Source organism: Struthio camelus, chromosome 11 (assembly GCF_040807025.1).
Source record: "Struthio camelus isolate bStrCam1 chromosome 11, bStrCam1.hap1, whole genome shotgun sequence".
Taxonomy (NCBI): domain Eukaryota; kingdom Metazoa; phylum Chordata; class Aves; order Struthioniformes; family Struthionidae; genus Struthio; species Struthio camelus.
In genome coordinates, this window is record NC_090952.1 from 8527569 (window position 1) to 8539932 (window position 12364).

General features: G+C 46.7%; 1 protein-coding gene across 9 annotated transcripts in view; it reads right to left on the reverse strand.

Annotated features, from left to right (window-relative positions):
- The window catches only part of PAK3 (p21 (RAC1) activated kinase 3), a 273715-nt gene that overhangs the window by 61948 nt on the left and 199403 nt on the right, over window positions 1-12364 (reverse strand). For 2 of the 9 annotated variants that reach the window (XM_068956931.1, XM_068956930.1), the window contains one exon: window positions 10991-11094. The exons of 6 other annotated variants lie outside the window; for them this stretch is intronic. The gene's annotated coding sequence lies outside the window, so the exon portion shown is untranslated. Of the gene's footprint in view, window positions 1-4165; window positions 4338-10990; window positions 11095-12364 lie in introns of all 9 variants that reach the window. One more of the 9 variants, XM_068956933.1, reaches the window with a different exon arrangement.

The following is a 12364-nucleotide window of genomic DNA, read 5'->3' on the forward strand; positions in this document are numbered from 1 at the left end:
GCTGCTCATCAACCTGCTGTCTCCACCGAGCAGGGCAAGGCTGCCGGCAATCCTGGCCAGGAGCTGGGAATTCAGGTAGCACAGCCCAGGCTGCCTGTCAGTGAGCTAGACATCCAGCTCCATCCCCATGTCTTGAGCCACTCAAAGAGCCTGATATACAAGAAGTTGCTCTGCTGCTAGCATGATTTTGCCAGCTCCTCCCTAATTTGCAGCCTTTGGCAAACACCTGCTTTTTCCTGCTCAGTCCTGAGGTATCAAACTCCTACAGAGCAGCTCAGTGCAACACCAAGATGCCTCAGAAGCAAACTTCAGAGCAGCAACTACGAAAAGCCAGTGACCCATCCCATTCACCAGCTGATGCCCAAGAGATCACAAAGGACATTTGCTCAGACGGAAAAGGAGCACCAGGCTGCGCTGCTGGGAATGTGACATTTCCCTCCACACCTTGCTAGCCACCAGCACGGTCTGGGTCACAAGCCAGGAGAAAGCACCATGAAAATAACCCTGCGGAGTACATCCAAGAGAAAATTGCCCATGTTCTTCAGAGAGCATCAGCACACGCAGTTCCTGGCAGGTCACTAATGGCAGCAGACACGCACTGAAAAGGAAACCTTGTGTGGCTTGTTGGGAGAGAAGATACCGCAGACTAACATACCACGTTATTACCTAACATTAATGGGAGACTCCAGGCAGCTTCACAGTGCTGCAGGCAGTGAAGTAATACCAGCTCCAAAACTGGCCAGATCATGAGAAGAAAATACTACCTTCTCTTTGCAGACTACATGTCATGATATAGCAGCCAGCAACATCCTCAGAACTTATGCCGATAAAGTGCACCTTTGCCAGACCCTCTCCTTAGACTGCCACTGCCCCAGGGGAAGCAAGACACAGCAACAAAAAAAATCTGCTTATGCCCTGGTCTTTGTTAGCACTGCTAGACTGGTCAGAGAGCCCCCTCACCACGGCGTGACACGCAGACCTGGGCTAGCACAAAGCTGTAACGCAAAACTGGCCAAAGACAGCACGCTAGAGCAAACGTTCAGGGTTTTTTCCCCTCCCTTGCAATAAATTTCAGAGGGAAATTTAATGGCATCTATGAAAAGGCAGTGACCATCCTGTTTGTTTAAGTCTCCACACCTGAAAGAAAGCATCCTCCCACATTTAAGAGATGAAGGCTCTTTTGCAGAATTAATCATTCCTTGCAGCTCAAACAGCTCGTACTTGCCATCAGAAACAAAATAAGACAATAAAACCTTGGTGCACCAGAAAAGAGCAAATGTTTACTTTGCATTAAGCAAACTTTTCCCAAGGTACAGGCACAACTGTAAACAGGAGGAAATACCAAGAAGAAACGAGATCATAGACACTGTTCGCAGCTACAAACCACAGAGCTAGAAGGGATACGAAACTGGATCCCCTCTCTTCGGGAGTGAAAAAAAAATTGTCACAAAGACCCCCAAATTATTTATTAAAGAGTGTATGGGAAAACAAACAAAACCTAAAATAATCTAGATGCAGACATTTCCACCAGGAGAAATCAGATTACAGTACAAGGAAGACAGCTCTTTCCTCTATTTTCCCTTAATTCAATTCTGCTTATCAGCATCATCGTCACAGTTGAAAGTGCAAAGACTTTAACACATTTAGAGTCTTATTCAATTCCCACTGAAGTCACAGAATAGACTCCAGTAATGCTGTTCCAGGTTTCTATGGGCCCTTCCAATTTGAGGAGCTAAAAGCTCCTTTAAGGACGAAATGAACTCAACTTCCTTGCCTTTGTGAGGAAAATGCCCTGGCTGCCAGCTCCTCCCGACTCAGCCCTGCAAAGGACTAAGTTCCCCCTGCTCCCACTGACCACAAGGGCATCTCCAAGGCTCGGCAGGCCGAAAACCAGGCGGCTGCTGCTCACCGGCACACGCCAAGATGCCAGCTGATGCACGCACAAACCTGGGGAAGGAGGAAGCGCAAAGGCCAAGCCTCAGCATAGGCAGCCCTATACCACCTTATGTATAAGGCAGGCACATACAAGTCCGGCCTCACCAGTGTGTGCACTGCTCCATTTCACCCTGGGATCTGTGAATCTTAATTTGGGCCTACGCAGAACGCGCACACTTGAACGAGCCTCTGCTGGAAAATGTGGGCCATCACATCATGGTTTATTACTATTTCATTAGCTCCAGATTCAAGTCAGCCTCCAGTAGCTTTTGCTCCTAGATAAATGCAACACTTTACTGGACTTGTTTCTGTATTACTTTGTGTTTCAAAATATTTTCCTTCCGTTATCCAGAAAAGACGTATACAGAGTGATAATATTCTGCACATCTGAAGAGTCATTTATCTCAGGTTCACAACACCCTTTACTGGCTGTAATTAATTAAACCACTTGACACCATACAGGTAAATTTCAATAACGCCCATCCCTAAATCCAATAATCTCAAAGCACTTCTGGAATGATCAATGTGTTATTAGACAAATCACACACTTGCCTGAAGAGCCCGAGCCCGAGCCCTGGGCTTTCAGCTGCCAAAAGTCAAGCCTCAGCCTTACAGGCTAAATGAGAAAAAAGCACTGAAGCCAGACATTGCGCGGACTGCACACCACCTAGTCTGTCCTCTGCCACCAGCCAGCCAAAGCTCACCCTCGGCGTCAGGGGCTAAGCAGAGCTCACCTGAGCTAGCCAGAACAGACATCAGTCTGCAAAGAGCTTACAAGTTAATAAATCAATGCACAGAGGGATTAAATTACTAGTCCAAACTGGCCTAACCAATCTATGTATGTAGAAATAAAGTAAATTAACAAACGCACGCCACCACCTGCCCCTGACGCACACCCCAAGAGCCCATACCCTGTCTAGCATTCACCACTAGTAGTTGTGACCTCTTGAGCCAAGAAATGAATCCACAGTTCCTACGTTCTGCCCCTTGTATACAACATCTCTAAAACATCAAATCTATATTCTGAATTAAAGTGTACAAAATATCTCCTGCACTCCAGAAAACAGCAATCGCAATGCTAGCTGAAGAGGATGACAGCAAAATCATCTTTTGCACTAGTGTATTTTTGCACTTGTTAGCTATCCACCGTCCAGAACAGCCCAGTCCAGATAAAGATCGGCGGAATATCATCCTTATCAACCCTCTACCCCTAAGCAATAAGTCAGTTTGCAAAACCAAGTCTTACCTGCCACACAGTTATCTTGTCCCCTATAAAGGCGTGCACTCTCTGCTATGTTTACTCTGATATTTTGACATCTAAACACCTGCCTCTAGCTACAGGGGCAGGTGTATCTGCTCACATCACTTGCTGCATACCCAGCGCTTCTGCTAGAGGCAAAGACCATGCTCCCCCTGCACGTCTGCAGCCTCACCTCTGGTCCCATTCAGCTACCTCACTCAGTGGCTCATTTTTTCAAAAACTGACTCATTCTGCTATCGGCATCCCCACAATTTCTGCTGTTCTTAAGGGGAGATAAGGTCTTTTCAAAATATAGTCTTCAATATCCAAATCGCATACAGAAGGCCAAGGGCTCTTCCCCTCCTGTCTCTATGCAGGAGCACAGGAGGTGCCAGGAATCTGATGTTCTCCTGCTCGGTAACTGACTTATCACGGGAACTCTGGCCAATAGCATAATTATGATGTGCCTCAATTCCCTCCTTTCTCAGTGGCTACGGTCATGCTGTAACAAATCCCCGGTCACCTGGAACGGATGCAGTACTTACGATTCTGCCTCCCCACAGGCACGTCGCAATCCGACAGGAACAGGCCGTGCTCCTGGGAGAGCCAAGGCCTCCGACCGGAGCCGGTTATGAATTTTTCAGCAAGTTGCACGTCAGCAGCTTGAAATCGAATCTTTTCCTGAGAACACGTTACTGTTCAGGAAGGCTTCATCAGAAGGACGTGCCTCTGGATGAAAGAGAGGGAATGGCATTTCCCTTCCCTTAGAGGGCAGCTGAAGAGCGAGCGTGGGGACTCGGGGCTGTTACCAGGTGCAGAGGCACCAGCCTGTCGGGTATCCTGGTAGGGGACCCAGATTGCCCAGGAATACAGGTTTCCTGCTCCTTTGGGAGAGCTTCTGAAGGGCATTTCTTCTACTCCCTCTCTTTTCTGAAAAGCTTTAAAAGGTCTCAGTACCATGGAGACATAGAAGAGAAAGCTACTTCCTACCTGCAACATCGGGGAAGAGCTCAGGCTCCGCTCGTCTGGAAGTGGTGCTGTGTACGCACAGTGACCAGGATATCACAAGCTCAACCTTCAAAGGAGTCCAAGGATGTCAGGATCTCCACTCAACCTCCCTCCAACCAAGAAACACCAGCTTGCTGGCCACCTCCCAGGGATCCTGTGCAGATTATTAATTAGTTAATGGCTGGAAAGTGCTTGGACGAGGTAGAAGGTGAGGTATTGCCGTCATTTCCCATTATTACTGTGGCGCTCTGACAAACATGCCACAGGCAACTTGGATCTGTCCTTCCTATGAATCTGTGATGCTGGACTCAAAATGAACGAGTTCTTCCAAGCGCTGTACGTGAGCTGTAACAAGCGAGCCGATGATCTTAGCCCAGGATCTTTTAAGAGGGCTCTGCAGATGGAGGGCACAGGACCACGCTTTCTTAATAAGCAAACAAAGCCATGAAAATATGGCTCTGCCCCATGCCGTTATTTGAAAAAGTCCTTCTGCCAAAAGCTACCGTTCACCCAGCAGAGCTGGCAGAAGGGAACACGCGTCAGTACTAAACCACTTTTTTGCAGCCTCTGGTGACTTAGCCTGATGCTAATGCGGGGATTTGGGTTAACTTTCCAACTTTGCAGTGACAAAGGCTGAGGCACGCATTCCTGCAACTTGGCTCCGAGTATGGTAACTCCCACCCAAGGGGAAGAGAAGACTACCAGGATCAGGAGCACCGGAGACTGCACTGCAGACCAGCTGGCACTCACCTGCCTTGCCCTTCAGCTTCTTCACCCAAGCTGAAGACACTGGCCACTCCCTCCTTAGAAAATATTTTATTACAATTTAAGTTTTCATGCCAACACATTTAAAGTGGGCCTAATTCTTTCAGCAATCAGTATTACTTAATTTGGCAATCCAACGGCACAAAATGGATTGAAGCAAAGGCTGGAATTTGAACAAGTGCGTTTACACTAGACAGCTGCATCACTTGAAGCAGAACATTTCAAACTGATTCAGTTAAGCCACTGCCACTTTTCTGACAAGCCCCGAACTTCCTCCCCTAGGATGGGGGGCCGGCATCCAGGATCCAGGCCGGCAGGATGGATTACCTTCACCTCTTTGTAAGTCAAAAGACCAAAGAACTGTGTATGCTGCAGTCAAAGCTTCGCCTGCAGTTCTTAAAGACATACCCAAGCTCACTTTTCCAGCAGGCACATCAGCGCCAGATGCAACGCCCTCTCAGCAGCAAACGTCACGGTGAGCAGACTTCAGGGAGAAATTGCAGCCTCCCCTCTAGCTGCACTGTCAGCTTACCCCAGGGAAGAAGAATCTGCAATTTTTTTGGTGCCCCAAGAATTATGCACCTCCACTCGCCTCCTTATCTACTCCCAGGGGAAAAATTCCCCTGGGTAACTTGCTGGAAACAGCTGTTAGAAATCCAGTTTGTGTGCATGTGAGCGCTGTACGTGCACACATCAGAAATTATCACGTGTCATCCAGCTATCTGCTAATCTCCTTCCTACCAAACTCTGTGGATATAGGGTAACAGGGTATTAAAACGACATGGCTAGATTATCAGTGCAGGCAGCATACAACACCTCCATTTCTAGGTGTGCAATCGTCTGCAATTTCAGATAATGCACCTTCCCCAAGATGCTGGCAAAATATGCATTTGCTTTGCAGAACATCAAGAAACAGGGAGGCAATAAATTCTCCTCTCCACCCTTCCTTCTAAGAGATAAATGACTTGGCGAGTTGAGTGATAAAGAACCAATATAATATGCCATTAAGCTGCAGCTAATACTAGTAGAGAATGGATAAGGACCTGCTGATTAGAAATGCTATCAACAGAAATGCTATCAAGGAAAATCTAAGACATGGCATTAAAGCATGCATGGAAAATAGAATACAATTTACGCTTCTCCTAGAAATATTCAGCTCTATTTCCAGCTATCACCTTTTATCGTTTTACTCGGCATGCACACTTTACACCCTAAGAAGTCTCTCCTCCATCAAGGATTTTATGAAGGAGACAACAAAAAGCATGTACCAATGAGACAGGGAGCCTCCAAGCTCCCTTTGGCAAAACATAGCTCATCTCAGTCTTTGGAAAAAAACGCCAACTCCACTACAAAACACTACCAAACCTCAGCCCACAGCCTGCTTGCTCTTCATCCAAGGCCTCCCCCTGAAGCAATACCATGCCTGCATCTACTCTCTGGGCTTTCCTGAAATACAATTCCCGCGCTGTCAACATCTTATCCCTAAGTTTCTTTCCAGTCAAAGCCAAACTTCTTTTATTCACTTCCAAATAATATTATGGGATTCAGTAAGGCAGCAGAGGAATTACTGGGCTACAGGAGTTGCTATGCTGCTTCAGGTACACACAGAAAGTGCTGTTCAGCTCCCACAAGAATCCAGCTCTGGTTGCAAGTGCCTCACCATCCAAGTGGAGAGCAAACACTTCTATCTATCTGCCAAACAGGAGTTACTTAGACATATTCCTGCACATTACTTTCTGTACCTGGCCAAAGCTAAAACATTCGATATCAAGAACCAACTTCCACGAACGAGGAGGTTACTGGTGCTTCTACAGCCCAGATATTTCCACGGGGGTGGTTCAGCTGTGGTGCTGATATTTGCAAAGGAAACACCAGGGGCCGGTGACGGATGTGGGATTGCATTCCCTTAAGTCTGGAACAGGATTCATATTAGATAGGGCAAACCTCTGATGATCTGAGGAGGGAAGTTTCCCTGCCTTTCACCTAGTAGTTTCACGGATTTCCATGGGAAAGCAGCTTGAGGAAGAAAAGCATAAACCCAGTTCTAAGCTAATCAGTCTTCTGATCCCTACGCAACGTTCACATCTTTCACAAGTGACTGGCCATTAAGACAGAAATCTGTGCCTGTTTGCTGAGCTGGGAATGGTGTAAGTCCAGAAAAGTTTCATCCCAGTTGAGAGCTGGGACCTTTATCAGAAAGTGAGCCTTCACTGCTACTAATAACAAATGTGAGTCATGATTAATTAGGTAGACCATTATTCTCTTTTAGTGATTTTCATCATCACTAATATAACTTTGGCTGCTGCAAACTGTAAAACAGTGCCTTGATCTGATTCACATTTGAGGGCATTACATCATAAAGTGCAACATATGATCTTAAGTCTGACAAGCTGATACTGTAGATTGTATAAATGCAGATGAATCACTTCCTAAGCCTTTGCAAAAGGTTTGTTTGCTCTCAAAGAAACAAGTTTCCATTCTGCTAAAGCCCCTTCTTGAATGCCTGGACTGTGTCTGCAGCCACCTGCAAACTGCCTATGCCGAGAACTCCGAGAAAGGAAATTTTGTGAAAGGGGGAGGAATTTGAAAGAGAGCTATAGGAAGACTAAAGAACGTGTGCTGGGAAACAACAGAAAACCACGAAAGCATGTTCCCATAACAAATGTTATTTAAAAGGTGTTACATCAAGATGAAAGTTGATGCAGATATTAAACACAGCTATCTTATAAACCTCAGTCCTGTGAATTAAATGGAAAACTTAAGGTCAGACTGCATAACTGGAGGCCAGTATTTTTCATGAGGACAGTCCTCTGGGACTACAGCTGTGTGGCACGAAACCGTTAGTGACACTGTTAACCCAAACTATGAGAGCAGTACTGGCAGATTATTTTTTGATGAAAGTAATCTCATCACTGAGCTCAGACACAGGTTTCAAAATCCATTCAAATCGCACAAATTTGACTGCAAAAATGATTCAGCATGTGGGAAAACACATATCCTCCCTGTGTGGGACCTACCTGGGATGCTGCTTGGAGTTCTTTCTTTTTTCCCTTCCCCCTCAATTTTAACCTGTTCAGATTTCCAGGAACGAAAGCTGAAGAGCAGAGTTATCACAATTTTCCAACATCACAAGAAAAAGCAAGGCAAGCTGGCTTTCGCCAAGCTACCAGGCCAGAGCTGCAATCATATTTTCATTCAGTTCACTACGCCCACAGAAGACGGTTTATGCTGCAAGGGTGCAGGGGGAGAGTCCCAAGTTTCAAATGTTGCCCAAATTAAAGGAAGGGTCTCATTTGCTGGTAACTTCTTTGCAGCCCACAGGACTGAAACGAGCTGAGGGATAGCACCTTCCTGGAACCCACCAATGGCGTGTGCTGGATGCAACTAAAACTTGGTTTTTAGCTTCTTGCCTTCAGAGCATGAGAGACAGATGTAACAGAGAAATGCAGCTCGACAGGCTGCAGGATCACAGGTACCAGCAACTCTGCTCAGCGCAGAGTCGCAGGCAAAGCAGAGAGAAGGGAGAGCCCACAGGGGAAGCCTGCAAGAGGTGGTTCCAGCAGCCGCAGCTGGCCCAAATTTTACTCCATGCCAGGAAGCAGCTCCATTCTCACAGATGGCTGCTGTTAGCAAGCGCTGACACCCACTATGGAGCAAGTGGGCATGCAATATTAATAGCATCAATGAGAAAATTATGAGCCCACATCAAAGCCTTGGAAGTTGTTTTTATGACATTTGGCTTTAAAACTAAGTGCAAAGGAAAAGGTATTATACTCAGCTAAGCATGCTTAGAGGGCTTTTTTTAAAACTGCGATTCCATAGTTTGCACACACATGCGCATGCATGCGCACACACACACACACAGAATGACCCTTTCAGGACAGGAAAAAGCTGCTGTCAGCTATAACTCAGCAAATCACAAGTTACATGAAGAAATAAAATCAATGCCGCTCTGCAATTTAGCCTGTCGGGGAAGCGGGAGCTCTCCTAACTAACAGCTGGGAAGCTGTGTTGCACCCGCGTTGCTCCTACGACGCCGTCATCCCTTTGGAATCTCGCTGCACGGATTCTGCCGGAATCAGAGATGCAAACCAGTAACGCCAATGAAGCGGTGCAAACTCATTTGCTAGAATTTTTCTAATAACAGGCAACGATAAAAGAGCATAATGAATTAATCTAATTTGGAAATCTCCTCTCCCCCATTAAAACGTTCAGGCATTGGACAAAAATACATATGGCCTGTTTTCATCGACAGAGGCGGCACAGCCGAAGCATGCATAAAGATGCCGTCAGCAAGGCAGTGTCTGTAAGAGGACTCCTGGACTTTGGGATGTAATGAATCAGGGACTATTACGAAGGGCAGAAATGTTACCATGAGGATACAGTAGCTATTGCTGGTGTTTCTCTAGTGACTGGAACAAGGGCTGCTCCGCCACGGCTGTCTCCGCAGCCTGATCCGAGCTCCTCGGCTCGCACTCCAAGCGACTCGATGCACGTGGCTGTTTTGCTAGCTGGGCAGGCATGTGAGCACGGACCTGTACCCACGCCAGCGTGCCCCGCTCTCCGCTGGCCTCTCCGTGTAAAGCGCTGTCTGTCATAGTCCTGTCCTGCTGCCAGCCAGGGGAGCAGTCTATCACGTCCAGCCTTTAGGACACTAGCTCATCCCTGCAATGCTCTGAACAGCCATAGAGAATGACATGACAGTAACAGCGAAGCCTTAACGTGATGCCAGATCTGTTTCTTTGATAGCTCCTCCACTACAATATCCACCCACAATGAGGGTGTCTGACATCATCCTAAGAAGTCTGTTGAGACACTACAACCTGATGACTCAACTTGGTTATTCTTTTTAAACTGCAAGGGACCAGGGAGCTGCACAGTAACCCATGGCAGACTGTGTCCTCTCAGAGCAGTGAAAGATGAAATCAGCCACTAATATGTCTGCTCTGCTTTCTCTGCTCAGATAACCGGCTTCGTTTTGAATCAAGCCCTGCCCATCTTCTACTTGTTATTTGTGCAAAAGAGACAGGATCAGAACCAATCCCGTCTTCCGCGTGTGCGGCCTGCCTGACTTTGCTGGCGCTCAGGCCAGACAGTTTGAAATTACATCACTGGCATCTCGATGCAGCTTAGATGGCATCACCTCAGGTTACACAGGAGCAGAGGCCTGGGGGAGACCTGCCGGGTCACTGAGTACAGTCCCTGCTGTCCAGGCAACCATGTTACTTAATCCCTTTATAAATGAATCGAAAAAAGTTATGAACCATGCTTCATCGGGCACACCCCGGGCTGGCCACGAATGACATGCTGTCGCATAAACTGACTCAGGAGAAAGTACACAGACACCTCCAAGACAAATTAGAAGCTGCAGAAAGCAGGGAGGCAACTTAGTCTAACGGCTGGGCTGTGGGTCAGGCAGCAGGAGAGCTGGGTCCTGACGCCGGCTCTCGTGCTGACCTGTCCTACACGTAGCGCTATTGCTCGGTCCTCTGGGTAAGACCAAAAGAATGACACGGTTCTTCCTTCGTAGACTGCTTTTAGCTCTACAGCTGAAAAAAAGATACAAGTACTAACTATTTTTATCCACTCAATCTCCCCAACAGGTTTTTAAAGCCCATTCAAAATCCCTCCTTTGCTATTCAGTCTGTGGATAATTTGCTACCTGCATCTCTGTAAAGTTTAACCTGTCAGAGCCTGGCAAAGGTGTAATTTCATCCCCAGGCTCCTCTGACTTGTGACTCAGGAGCTTCTCTTTGTGGATAAAGTATCAAAGCAGTATCTCTGAGACAACAGCCCTTCGCCTCTCACAGCCCATGCATTATTCTCTCTAAACATTGACTAGTCTAACAGGCCAGAATCAGAACTCTTTCTCTCCCCTCATCTCTCCCCCCATGCACGCTTTAAGAGGGAACAAACACAGATAAGAGCAGCAGACAGAGCCAGAGACACAGACACAGACAGAGAAGATGTTTTATCCCACAGGCAGCGGATTACTGCATCATGATGTAATGACCTTGCTCAGAAAAGAAATAGGTTACTTACATGACAGCATGAGTTGTAGAAATACCAGCTCCTTTCCAGAACAGGGTAAAACAATGTCCATTTTAAGTTATGCTGAAGAAAACGTAAAACACTTGTCCAGTGAACTGGAGAGAGAAAGAGCAAACTTCAGCCCATCTGGCCTGGATATAATCTCTCTCCAGATAGACATAAAACATTGACCCAAACAAGCAGGAATGTTGTTCAGGTAAGTAGGCACGGAAAGGAGATGCCATGCTGCTTTCTACACTTTTGCATCTGTAAACATCCAAGAGTCCCCTCTGCCCCCTACAAAGGTATGAGGCAAAAACAGCCATTTTGTGTTTCATTTCAGGTCCAACACGCTTCAGAGCCAACCCACCGCATTTGCCCGCCAGGATGATTTTGCATTTGTTCTTTTTTTTTTTTTTTTTGGCAGGTTCTCTTTGCAGGTTTGCTTCCCCTGCAGAGCAACCGGAGGGAAGGAAGGCCACATGCTGCCTGTAGATGAGGCAATCCCGTAGAGGAATAACTCGAGGCCAGGCCTGTCTTCTCTGTTTAGACAGTGTTTAGTTCAGGGAAGCCTTGGCCACGACTAAAACTCCAAGGCTGAGTTAACCACTTGTGTGACCAAAGGTTCCTCAATTAACTTGTTTCTAATCAGTTTTCAAATGCTATGAAATTCATATGTCAGCCATTTCCCAGGTAAACTACTGTAAAGAACACGTGTTCCAGCACAGCATGCTCACTGCACCGCTCGGCATCCATCCCTCGCTGCTGTTACCCTGCTAAGGTAAAGCGTCCGCTATTAAAGTAAATGTTTACCAATGGATACTAGAGTTGTGTAAGTAATACAGAATTTCCACGTAAAACTATGCTTCCAACAGGAAATAAGAGGCATTTGGCAAACGTTGGCCTGCCAAGGGCAACTTCTACAACTTCTGGTTCCAGGACAAGGAAGCCTTCCAGTTTGCCCCCATACTTCCAGCGGTGAATGCTGAGCTTGTCTGGTAAGTTTTCCAAGTCCACTGGAAATCCTACTGCAGACACAGAAAGCTCTGAGACTGAACTGGCACCAGATGCTTTAGAAAATAAGTGAATTTCATTTTTTTTACAGGCTTATGAAAAGGCCGAAACGGTTTATTTGTCAGCACAGGAACAGTCACTCCTCCAGGAACATGAATGTTCTGTGGAAGTTGTTATAAAATGAGACTTTTCCAAGCAAACACTGTGCCGAGCAATCAGATTACAGTGCCCTCGACTCCTGTATGCAGCAAGAGATGTGTTTTCTACAGCAGCTGAACAGCAGAGACAGCCTGAAGACTAGCGCGTCCAGTGCACTGTAGCAAACTCCAGCCTTTCAAGAAGGACCTTACGGTATCTCCCTACTAGCTCCGA